At 37.4% G+C, this 11468-nt stretch overlaps 1 long non-coding RNA gene across 1 annotated transcript; it reads right to left on the bottom strand.

The window, feature by feature from the left end:
• Positions 1 to 8253: 8253 nt before the first annotated feature.
• On the bottom strand, positions 8254 to 11244 carry LOC128229229 (uncharacterized). Its single transcript, XR_008260057.1, has 3 exons — positions 11146 to 11244; positions 8734 to 8757; positions 8254 to 8299 (listed from the first exon to the last, which is right to left on the bottom strand). It is a non-coding gene; the product is annotated as an uncharacterized LOC128229229 (long non-coding RNA).
• Between the last annotated feature and the right edge of the window lie 224 nt (positions 11245 to 11468).

Below are 11468 nucleotides of genomic sequence, written 5' to 3'. Positions count from 1 at the left end.
TTTAAACCCTTATATGAACGTCATCTAATAAGTAGCCCAGTGATTTAACCATACAGTAGCCCAGTGATTTTACCCTAGTATGAACGTCATCTCATACAGTAGCCCAGTGATTTAACCCTAATATGAACGTCTTCTCATACAGTAGCACAGTGTCAACCCTAATATGAACGTCATCTCATACAGAAGTCCAGTGATTTAACCTTAATATGAACGTCATCTCATACAGTAGCCCGGTGCTCCAACCCTAGTATGAACGTCATCTCATACAGTAGCCCAGTGTCAACCCAAGTATAAACATCTTCTCATACAGTAGCCCAGTGAATTAACCCTAATATGAACGTCATCTCATACAGTAGCATAGTGTCAACCCTAGTATGAACGTCATCTCATTCAGTAGCCCGGTGCTCTTACCCTAGTATGAACGTCATCTCATACAGTTCCCCAGTGATTTAACTCTAGTATGAACGTCATCTCATACAGTAGCTCAGTGATTTAACCCAAGTATGAACGTCATCTCATACAGTAGCCCGGTGCTCTTACCCTAGTATGAACGTCATCTCATACAGTAGCCCAGTGATTTAACCCTAATATGAACGTCATCTCATACAGTAGCTCAGTGTCAACGCTAGTATGAATGTCATCTCATACAGTAGCCCGGTGCTCTTACCCTAGTATGAACGTCATCTCATACAGTACACCAGTCATTTAACCTTGGTATAAACGTCTTCTCATACAGTAGCCCAAGGATTTAACCCTAGTATGAAAGTCATCTCATACAGTAGCCCGGTGCTCTTACCCTTGTATCAACGTCATCTCATACAGAAGCCAAGTGATTTAACCCTAGTTTAAACGTCTTCTCATACAGTACCCCAGTGATTAAACCCTAGTAAAAACGTCTCCTGATACAGTAGCCCAGTGATTTAACCCTAATGTGAACGTCATCTCATACAGTAGTTCAGTGATTTAACCCTAATATGAACGTCATCTGATACAGTAGCCCAATGTCAACCCTAGTATGAACGTCATCTCATACAGTAGCCCGGTGCTCTTACCCTAGTATGAACGTCATCTCATATATTAGCCCAGTGATTTAACCCTAATATGAACGTCATCTCATACAGTAGCAACGTGTCAACCCTAGTATGAACGTCATCTCATACAGTAGCCCGGTGCTCCAACCCTAGTATGAACGTCATCTCATACAGTACACCAGTCATTTAACCCTAGTATAAGCGTCTTCTCATACAGAAGCCCAATGATTTTACCCTAGTATGAACGTCATCTCATACAGTAGCCCGGTGCTCTTACCCTAGTATCAACGTCATCTCATACAGTAGCTCAGTGATTTAACCCTAGTATAAACGTCTTTTCATACAGTACCCCAGTGATTAAACCCTAGTATAAACGTCTCCTGATACAGTAGCCTAGTGATTTATCCCTAAAGTGAACGTCATTTCATACAGTAGTTCAGTGATTTAACCCTAATATGAACGTCATCTGATAAAGTAGCCCAATGTCAACCCTAGTATGAACGTCATCTCATACAGTAGCCCAGTGATTTAACCCTAGTATGAACGTCATCTCATACAGTAGCCCAGTGATTTAACCATAGTATGAACGTCTCGTCATACAGTAGCCCGGTGCTCTTACCCTAGTATGAATGTCATCTCATACAGTAGCCCAGTGATTTAACCCTAGTATGAACGTCATCTCATACAGTAGCACAGTGATTTAACCCTAGTATAAACGTCTTCACATACAGTGCCCAGTTATGTAACCCTAGTATGAAGGTCATTTCATACAGTAGCCCAGTGATTTAACCCTAGTATGAACGTCTTCTCATACAGTTGCCCAGTGATTTAACCCTAGTATGAACGTCTTCTCATACAGTTGCGCAGTTATTTAACCCTAGAATGAACGTCTTCTCATACAGTTGCGCAGTGATTTAACCCTAGTATGAACGTCTTCTCATACAGTTGCGCAGTTATTTATCCCTAGTATGAACGTCATCTCATACTGTAGCCCAGTGATTAAACCCTAATATGAACGTCATTTCATACAGTAGCCCAGTGGTTTAACCCTAGTATGAACGTCATCTCATACAGTAGCCCAGTGATTTAACCCTAATATGAACGTCAACTCATACAGTAGCCCAGTGATTTAACCCTGGTATGAACGTCTTTTCATACAGTAGCCCAGTGATTTGACCCTAGTATGAAAGTCATCTGATACAGTAGCCCAGTGATTTAACCCTTATATGAACGTCATCTCATACAGTAGCCCAGTGATTTAACCATAGAATGACCGTCTTCTGATACAGTAGCCCGGTGCTCTTATCCTAGTATGAACGTCATCTCATACAGTAGCCCAGTGATTTAACCATAGTATGAACGTCATCTCATACAGTAGCCCAGGGATTTAACCATAGTATGAACATCTTCTCATACAGTAGCCCAGTGATTTAACCATAGTATGAACGTCTCCTCATACAGTAGCCCGGTGCTCTTACCCTAGTATGAACGTCATCTCATACAGTAGCCCAGTGATTTAACCCTAGTATGAACGTCTTTTCATACAGTAGCCCAGTGATTTAACCCTACGATGAACGTCATCTCATACAGTAGCCCAGTGATTTAACCCTTATATGAACGTCATCTCGTACAGTTGCCCAGTGATTTAACCCTGATGTGAACGGAATCTTCTACAGTAATCCAGTGATTTAACCCTAGTATGAACGTCATTTCATACTGTAGCCCGGTGATTTAACCCTAGTATGAACGTCTTCTCATACAGTAGCCCAGTGATTTAACCGTAGTATGAACGTCATCTTATACAGTAGCTCAGTGATTTAACCCTAGTATGAACGTAATCTCCTACAGTAGCCCAGTGATTTAACCGTAATATGAACGTCATCTCACACAGTAGCCCGGTGATTTAACCCTAGTATGAACGTCATCTCATACAGTAGCCCAGTGATTAAACCCTAGTATGAACGTCATCTCATACAGTAGCCCAGTGATTAATCCCTACGATGAACGTCATCTGATACCGTAGCCCAGTGATTTAACCCTAGTATGAACGTCATCTCATACAGTAACGCAGTGATTTAACGAGTGATTTAACCCTAGTATGAACGTCCTCTCATACAGTAGCTCAGTGATTTAACCAGTGATTTAACCCTAGTATGAACGTCATCTCATACAGTAGCCCAGTGATTTAACCCTAGTATGAACGTCTTCTCATACAGTAGCCACATATATAGTACTGTATATACAGTAGTAGCATACATGCATGACCACATAAGACTTCTGTTCTAAATTGGAAGCAAAATTTTGCAATTTCGGATCATTCCAGGAGAAAAAAGGCACAATTACATCCATGTTATGTGCACATTTCACACATCAAATTCTATATGCAATGGTTACAATAAAATCGAGCAATAAACACCAAACTTTTTTTGCTAATACATGTATTTTCTTCTTTTTGAGTTGTTCAAAGCAATTAGTTTTTATTGCAGTTTTGGTTTATTTAAATTTTGTCATTTTTAAAAAAAATGTCGGCCCATGCCTACAGGCCTATATATAGCATCGTCACTGCATTATGAAGCAACGTTATCTCTCCTTGTACTTTGATGTTCTTAAAAACAGTTTGTTTGCGCCAAAACTCAGAAACTAGTGAAAAAATTGAATGGGATTAACTAAAATGGATATGTGACAATGCAAAACTGTACACATCTTTTGAAGTATAACTTTTGAACATATTATTGCATTTTTCTCCTCGAACGAATAAGGAATTAAATAAATTTCACCACCCTGTTTTATTGTTATCACCCCTTATTCTTCGACACTGTCAATGATTACTTCTAACATTCCTTCGAATTTGCTGCCGTTACAGCTGGATTGGGTGATGAATTTGTTCAAAAGTAAGAAAGCCATGGGTTGTAGAGAGAGGAAAACTTGAGGAATCACCCAACTGAGTTTAAAGGTATTGTTTTGTGTTATTCATGAGCAATTAAACATGAGTAATTAACTTATCATTTCCTGGTTTAAAGACACCTAAGATATGAAAGATATGTTATAAACAACTTGTATTGCTCCGGGTTAAAAGTACTATACATGTAATGTGTACATGGTTTGGACAAACGATAGTGTTTACATTGCCCTAGTTTATTGTTATGTTGAAATTGCATGAACTGCACGGCCTTTTTGCGCCATTGAAATGTTTATTATATTTATGCACTCTGACTGGACAAGCATGTAACGCTCATCGTTGTAATGATATGTTTTGTTTTATGATTATAAAATATATAAAAATCTATTTGAGTTGAATAATACCACTTAGATCAATATTTTTTTGCTTTATTCTTTATAAATGACATAAATTGTTTTTTATTTCGCAGTTATTTGGAGAATACAAAATGAGTGGACATTAATACAAAAGCTTTCAGTCTGGTTTTGTCATTTTATAAGATGTGCTATCTGTTCTTTGAGACCCCCCCCCCCCCAAAAAAAAAAAAGAAAAGACAAAGAACAAACATTGGTTGTGTATTTAAAAACAACACCCGAAGTCAAACATTTTTTTGAAATTCATACAAAACCAATTTAGCATTTTAGGCAAATTGTCCTTAATAGATATTCTGGCCATGACATATTTCAAAGCACACCAACCTCAGCCAGTAATCCGACGAAGCCATTTTCCGTTATCTCCTCGTTACCTATCTGTCCACATCCACAAAACTCGAGACCTTTTCCCGCTACGGTTACCCCGCGTAGGAGACAATAATTACATCATACTGGGTGGGTTGTTTCCCCTGACACTTGCAGTGTTTTGGAACAATGGGGAGGATGAATCTCGCGAAAAAAGGCATCAAATATTTATTAAACATCATTAATCATTACAAATTGATTCAAATTCTGTTAAAATACAATGTTCACGGAAGTAATTAACGTAAGATGTCATTTTAAAATACTGCATGTCATGGCGTCAATTAACAAAGACGCATGCGCATTTTGAGAAATGTACACTAGCTATGGATCTACCTTTATATGCTTCCATTCCAAATAGTCATTTGATGTTACATAAATAATACGTATCCTATAGAAGGTTTAAGTATGAAAGAAAGAGTGAGAAAAAGAAATGTCATGATTTTCCAGTTTCGAGTGGATAATCCTACCCTCTTTTTGCTATACGGTTACCGGGCAACAGTGTGACCAACGGAAAAAACATGCAATATACTTATAATCCGGCAAACGGGGAATAGTGATCAGTCAGCCAGCTAACTCTTTCCCTAACCCAGTGTTCGTCTGTACCCCCATTTGAAGCGTACCGTTCGTGTATAGGACTCTCGCTGCTTGCCACACGTTCACCTACGAATATCAATGTATATTATACACAATCTAACCATTTTCTTTACTTCTAGCGCAGGAGAAGCTGCAATGTAACATTTCTTATATCGACATCATGCTTAAAGAGCAACGACTTCTTCTTTTCGACAGTTTTGCTACTCCTAAACGTTTCCCGATTGCATTTCACATCTTTATCATACTGTTTTAATTAAACCTCTGGCTGTGCTGAACGACTGACTGTCAGCTGCACCATTCCACTACATACCATTGTCAATCTGGTTGGAATGATTCAAATAGTTTAATATTTATCTTCATCATTAAATGCATCATATGCACATATGATTATAATTATGATCGAAATTTAGTTTGTATATCATTTCTGACTGAAAGCTTAGTCATATTCCGCTGGTAATACATATATGATTACTGTTCAACATCTATAGGACATCATGGTCCCGTCTATATGTCTACTTTTCAGCATCTTTAAGACATCATGGTCCCGTCTATATGTCTACTGTTCAACATCTATAAGACATCATGGTCCCGTCTTTATGTCTACTGTTCAGCATCTATAGGACATCATAGTCCCGTCTATATGTCTACTGTTCAACATATATAGGACATCATGGTTCCGTCTATATGTCTACTGTTCAACATTTATAGGACATCATGGTCCCGTCTATATGTCTACTGTTCAACATCTATAGGACATCATGGTCCGTCTGGTGTATACAAAGTGTGCAACAGGACTGATCATAGGAACATGATGCATGCGGTTGCTAAAATATGGTGCCGTGTAAATCAATGGACGGACTTGCTCGTCTGTGAACGCTGCAACTTCCAGATATCGGACACTATTGTGCATGTTATTAGCGAATCGACCGCCTTATTGAGGTCTCAACTACTGAGCGACAGTTTGTTTTGTGGCAGTGACTTTGTATCAGGGTTATTGAACTTGAGCCAAACTATGTTTGCGTTATTGCTAATGGGCGCTCCGATACAGCCAATTACTTGAAGATGACGTGAACAGGTCATTCTTACTGATATCATTTCAGTATATCTCCAAATGTGTTCACGGTGTTTATATTGAATGTGACAAATGTGACTCAATGAAGAGTACATATGGTAGACTAATCACCCTAATTGGGCACATGTTGTACATATTTGTAATGCTCCATTAGAATTTTGAATATTGACCTTTCTATGTGTATATAAAATGCATATCTCCTACAGGGAGGAAATAAAGATATTGAATTGAATTGAATGTTCACTCTTAAGTAGCGTATGATTTACGAATAAGATGTGTTGTTGGAACAGGGCCTGGACTTTTAAAACTGCATATTTACTTGAAAAGGTAGTTGTATAACGTCCGATTGTCCGGCTTCATCGTTGGTCACTACTTGAAGCTGTACATTTCCATTAAGGCGGGAAAGGTCAAGGGTAGGCGCACCAAGATCAAGGTTCATACAGTTGGACACCAGAACCTGGTGACCCTCATTAGCGTTATTGGCCGGTTTTGAAGTACACCTGCAATCAACATTTTTAAAATACTAATTGTTTCAAATCTCAAATTTTGAGAATATCACCATGAACACATACGTTTTATTTGTCAGTTCAAGTATTTAAGGCAATTATGTAAGTACGTTATAAATTTAAATCGAGATTTTAACATTGCATAACAATATCAAGAGTGCTTACACACATGCACTATTTGTGTGTTTCGACAAAGTGTTAAATAAAATCAAAAGAAAAAAAATATAAAGAACATTTACATGTCAGCCGGTCGGGCTACTGCAAAGATGGTCTTTAGACACAGTTTGCTACTTACGCTTATGAAAACGTTGTCGTACTGCTGCTGGGCAAACGGAACCTCGAAATTAGCTTTGCCATTGAGGACAAAGGGAAGCCTGTTGTTGACGGGTTCGGTGCCATTTTCGAGCTGGCCGTACTGGATTATTTGGGGGGGGGGGGGGGGTTGTGCGCCAGATCGCACCATTTTTCCATCGTCGAACACGATGTCCAGTTCCATGTTACACGCTGACAATATTACAAAAGTACAACTTTACCAAATAACATTCTATTGAAAGGTGAAAAGTCTAGATGGGTGCACTTAAGGGACGTTTCAATCACAATGCATTATTATGTTTAAATCATTTAACTTTAATGATCAAAACAAACATGTACGAGCATAAGCACAACTGGATGATTTTACAAATAGATCCCATGTTTGTAAGCCTAACTTGATGATGTTACAAATAGTTCACATTTTCATCAGCCAAGATGATGTTACACAGTTTCCAAGTTTATATCTAGCCCAACAAAAAAAATCACTCACAGTAATCTGGAACATCCACCCTCTCTGCACAGGTGCACGCTTTAATGTTAAACAGGCTCAAGACCACAGTTATCTGCCCCCCGTTGACCAAGATCCGGATGTGAATACAGAAAAAAAGAGTGCTTGTGTTCAAGTATCAATATTTTATTAAAATTGAATGAAAAAGAAGCAAAAAATGTTCATTTTGCAGAGAACTTGACTGAATTTGACACTCTATTGCAGAAATTGATAGTTTTCAATGTAAATATTGGAAAAATCATAGCTTGTGGAAGTCTGAAAATTAGTTGTTTGTAGCCGATTGACTCCCTGGCGGAAGGGTTATGTATTTGAACTCAATTTTGACAGTCGGGTCAATGGTCAACATGGTGTTTTCTTGTGATTATATTTTGTGTCTTGAATTGTTCTAGAGATGCCATGTCCTTGTTTTTCAATTGGGGTGTGTATAAAGTCAAAAGCCAGGTTAGTGTCTATATGAAACATATAGTAAAAATAACTGTGGTCTCACGCCAACAGTGACCCGCGAGCGCAGTCCATAACGGTCTTTGTTTTGCCATCAACGGTGATGTACTTGGATCGTCTGCGAGGTAGCACAGCTCCGTACGGCATTTGTTTCGGCACACTAGGAATGTTTTAAGGAGGTTTTAGAGCGTCTGCATTGAACGGATGATAAAGACATAAAATGCATACGATTAACGTCCAATAACGTGAATAAAAATGATTGTTAAACATTCAAATAAATGGACAGCATACTGACGGTACTATCAACGTTTATTTTATTCAGGACAGGTAGTAAACCAGCTTTGACTCATTATTCTTAAAATATCAAGCATCAGTTTGGAAAACGGGGAATGTGATCCGATGTGTGTTGGATTTATCTGCCGTTATTTCATTCAAAATAAGGAGAAACGCAACTTCTTTTTATGACGTCAAGTCAGCGCAGCCTACAAGGCGCGCGCGTTTCCCCTTGCAGATTTCTTTGATGATGTTTTGCTATTTTTTCTATTGTTAATATGTAAAATAAATGCTTTACAATTCCAGCACTGTCATACTCACGCCTGGTTAAAGCAGTGTCTGCAACTGAAAAATAGTGCCCTGTGAGTGACAGTGGAGAGATAATTTCAGTGAAATGAACATGTAAGCCTTCCTCTATTAAACTCAAGACATACTTATGCTTTGCATCAAGTTCTATTCACCGCAAGTGATCATATACTAGTGATTTCTTGATATCGATCAAACTATGTATTATATTTCAATTATCACTCGAAGGTTATTAATTTCATTTATAGATATTTAAGTCAAAATACATCAATCTAAGAATACTTATCCGAACCTGGTGCTGCTTTCTCTGGCGTTTCCGGTTTTGTGACTAAAATGAAAAATATGTGTACACTCCAAGGGCCGGAACCTTTGGGTGAAAAAAAATAATCAAAAGTCTTTAACAACGTTTTAAAGCTGCACTCTCACAGATTGAACGTTTTGACATCACTTTTTATTTTTTGTCTTGGAACGAGCCAATTTTTGCGAAAATTCATGGAAACCAGTGATATATAAGACTGCTGACAAAAGACATTAGATTGCAGAATTTCATATATAAGTTCAAAAATTCATGTTTTATGCATTTCTTAAACCGTTAGTAACGGTTTAAACCATAAAACATTAATTTTCGAACGAAAATATGCAGATCTGCGCTCTGATCTTTTGTCAGCAATCTTTTATCATTGGTTTGCAGATGTTTACGCAAAAATTTTCTCTTTCCGAGACAAAAAATAAAAAAAAATGTAAAAACGGTAAATCTGTGAGAGTGCAGCTTTAATCATTGCTTTAAAATATGTAACCATGTTCTCGTTAATGACAGTTATTTGGTTATAATAATCCAATGTCGAAAAACATATACCGACAAAACACACTTCTAAAGATCAATGTTTTTTAAGTGATTGTCATAAATCTTGTATATTTCGAAACACGATGCAACAGTACAGCGATCGAGATTATAAATCGTTACCTTTTACTTCAAAGAATCATTAAACAGTTGTCAGTGAGTTTAACCAACAGACTACACATGTATCCACAGGATCGGATTAAGAAAACCCATTCACAACGTGTGGAAAGGGTAGAATGCTGATAATTTCAAAATGTATTTCGACTGCCTTTTCCAAAGAGTTACAATTACCTACAAATCATTTTAAATGACGACGTAATATTTTAAATCATCTCTAATTAAGAGTGAGGGAATATGATGCGTCGAAATTGACATGTGTGATGATATTCCATTTCTTGAAATAGTAAATTTCAGAAATCTGACCTAATTCATACAGAGCATTTAATTCAGCACATAAAAATCCTCAAAGTATATCAGTGTGTGTATACCACGTGATAAATTACGTCATATATGCTACATCGAAAGGCAAGCATTTGCTTAAAAGGAAGACTTAAATCAAAGATAACTTTTCATTTACAACACCATTTGAAATTAAACAAAGGACAGTCTATGCCGCATAAAGAGCCCCACATTTGTTTTATTACCGAAAATTGATTAGGTCATTCGTTTTATCAAACACTTCGACAAACCTGTTTCAAAAATAATGTTTGACAGTGTTCCGTCAGACGGCCGTATTGTGAAAAGGTTTGTCGAAGTGTTTTAAGAAACTAAACTCTCAATCAAATTTTGGTAAAAGACCGAAGATGGGGCTCCATAAGCGGCGTAGACTGTTCTATATTTCATTTGAAATGGTAAAAAAATAGTGAAGTTTTCTTTGTTTAAAGTCTTATTTCAAATCAAACTATTGCCTTCCGACGTAGCATTTTTGACGCAATTTATCACGTGGTATACACACACTGAATGGTTAAAGCGTCTGGCCGTCTGAAATCACTCTGACATCCTGTGAAATAAACTGGACAAAAAAACTTTCATTTGTCATTATAAGTAATAGTAAGATGACATGAAGTAAATTATTAATGAAAAAGAGAGGACGGAGTGAGCGTAGCGATCGAGCCCTTCTTAATCATTAATGTATAACTCCAAGTCAACTTACTGACAAATACTACTACCTCATTCAATGATAGATTGTCAACGCAAAACCTAACGCTTCGAGTGTGTATCAGGTGAGTCCCTGTAGGCGGACCTTTTAACATCGAATGTTTAATTTTTTAATGACCAGACCATCTAGTCTAGTTTTAATTGCCCATCTGCAATATCGTTGGCTTATATTGTTGGTTCTGTTCTAAACTTATCTAATACAGCCTATTGGTCACTGTAACACCTGTTTAGTCAAAAATTGTACTGCTGTGCATGGTTGTGATATTCCTTTTAAAAACCTGCACTGACTCAGGAATTACCAAACAACTATTCAACCAAATACAATCTCTATTACATGTCAAACATTCAAACCAGTCGGATGCAGGTCATCCCGCTGGTTTACCACGGCAGAGCATATTTTTTAAAAACTATGTCTTGTTTCTACTCACCGTCCTGGCCCTGGAGCCCTTGCACACCCAACAACACAAATACACACTCAAACATCAATATCATGGTTCTGAAAGATAATATATGCTGTAGTGTAAGAGTGTGTTCCTCGAAACAGTTTATAAACAACTCGGTTTAAGGATATCGGTTGGAACAATCATATCCTTCAAGAAAATAAATAAACAATAATTATGCTTTTGTACAAGTGACATGTGACTACAGAGAACGTCGCCGATCAAACTAATACATTTATTTTTCGATGTTTCAATCAATTACAAGCTAAAATGAAGTTTCATACAAAACAACTAACATGTATAGCGGTGTA

The sequence above is a fragment of the Mya arenaria genome, chromosome 1, assembly GCF_026914265.1.
Source record: "Mya arenaria isolate MELC-2E11 chromosome 1, ASM2691426v1".
NCBI lineage: Eukaryota > Metazoa > Mollusca > Bivalvia > Myida > Myidae > Mya > Mya arenaria.
Note: the sequence above shows the minus strand (reverse complement) of the source record. Positions and strands in the feature narration are given on the sequence as shown.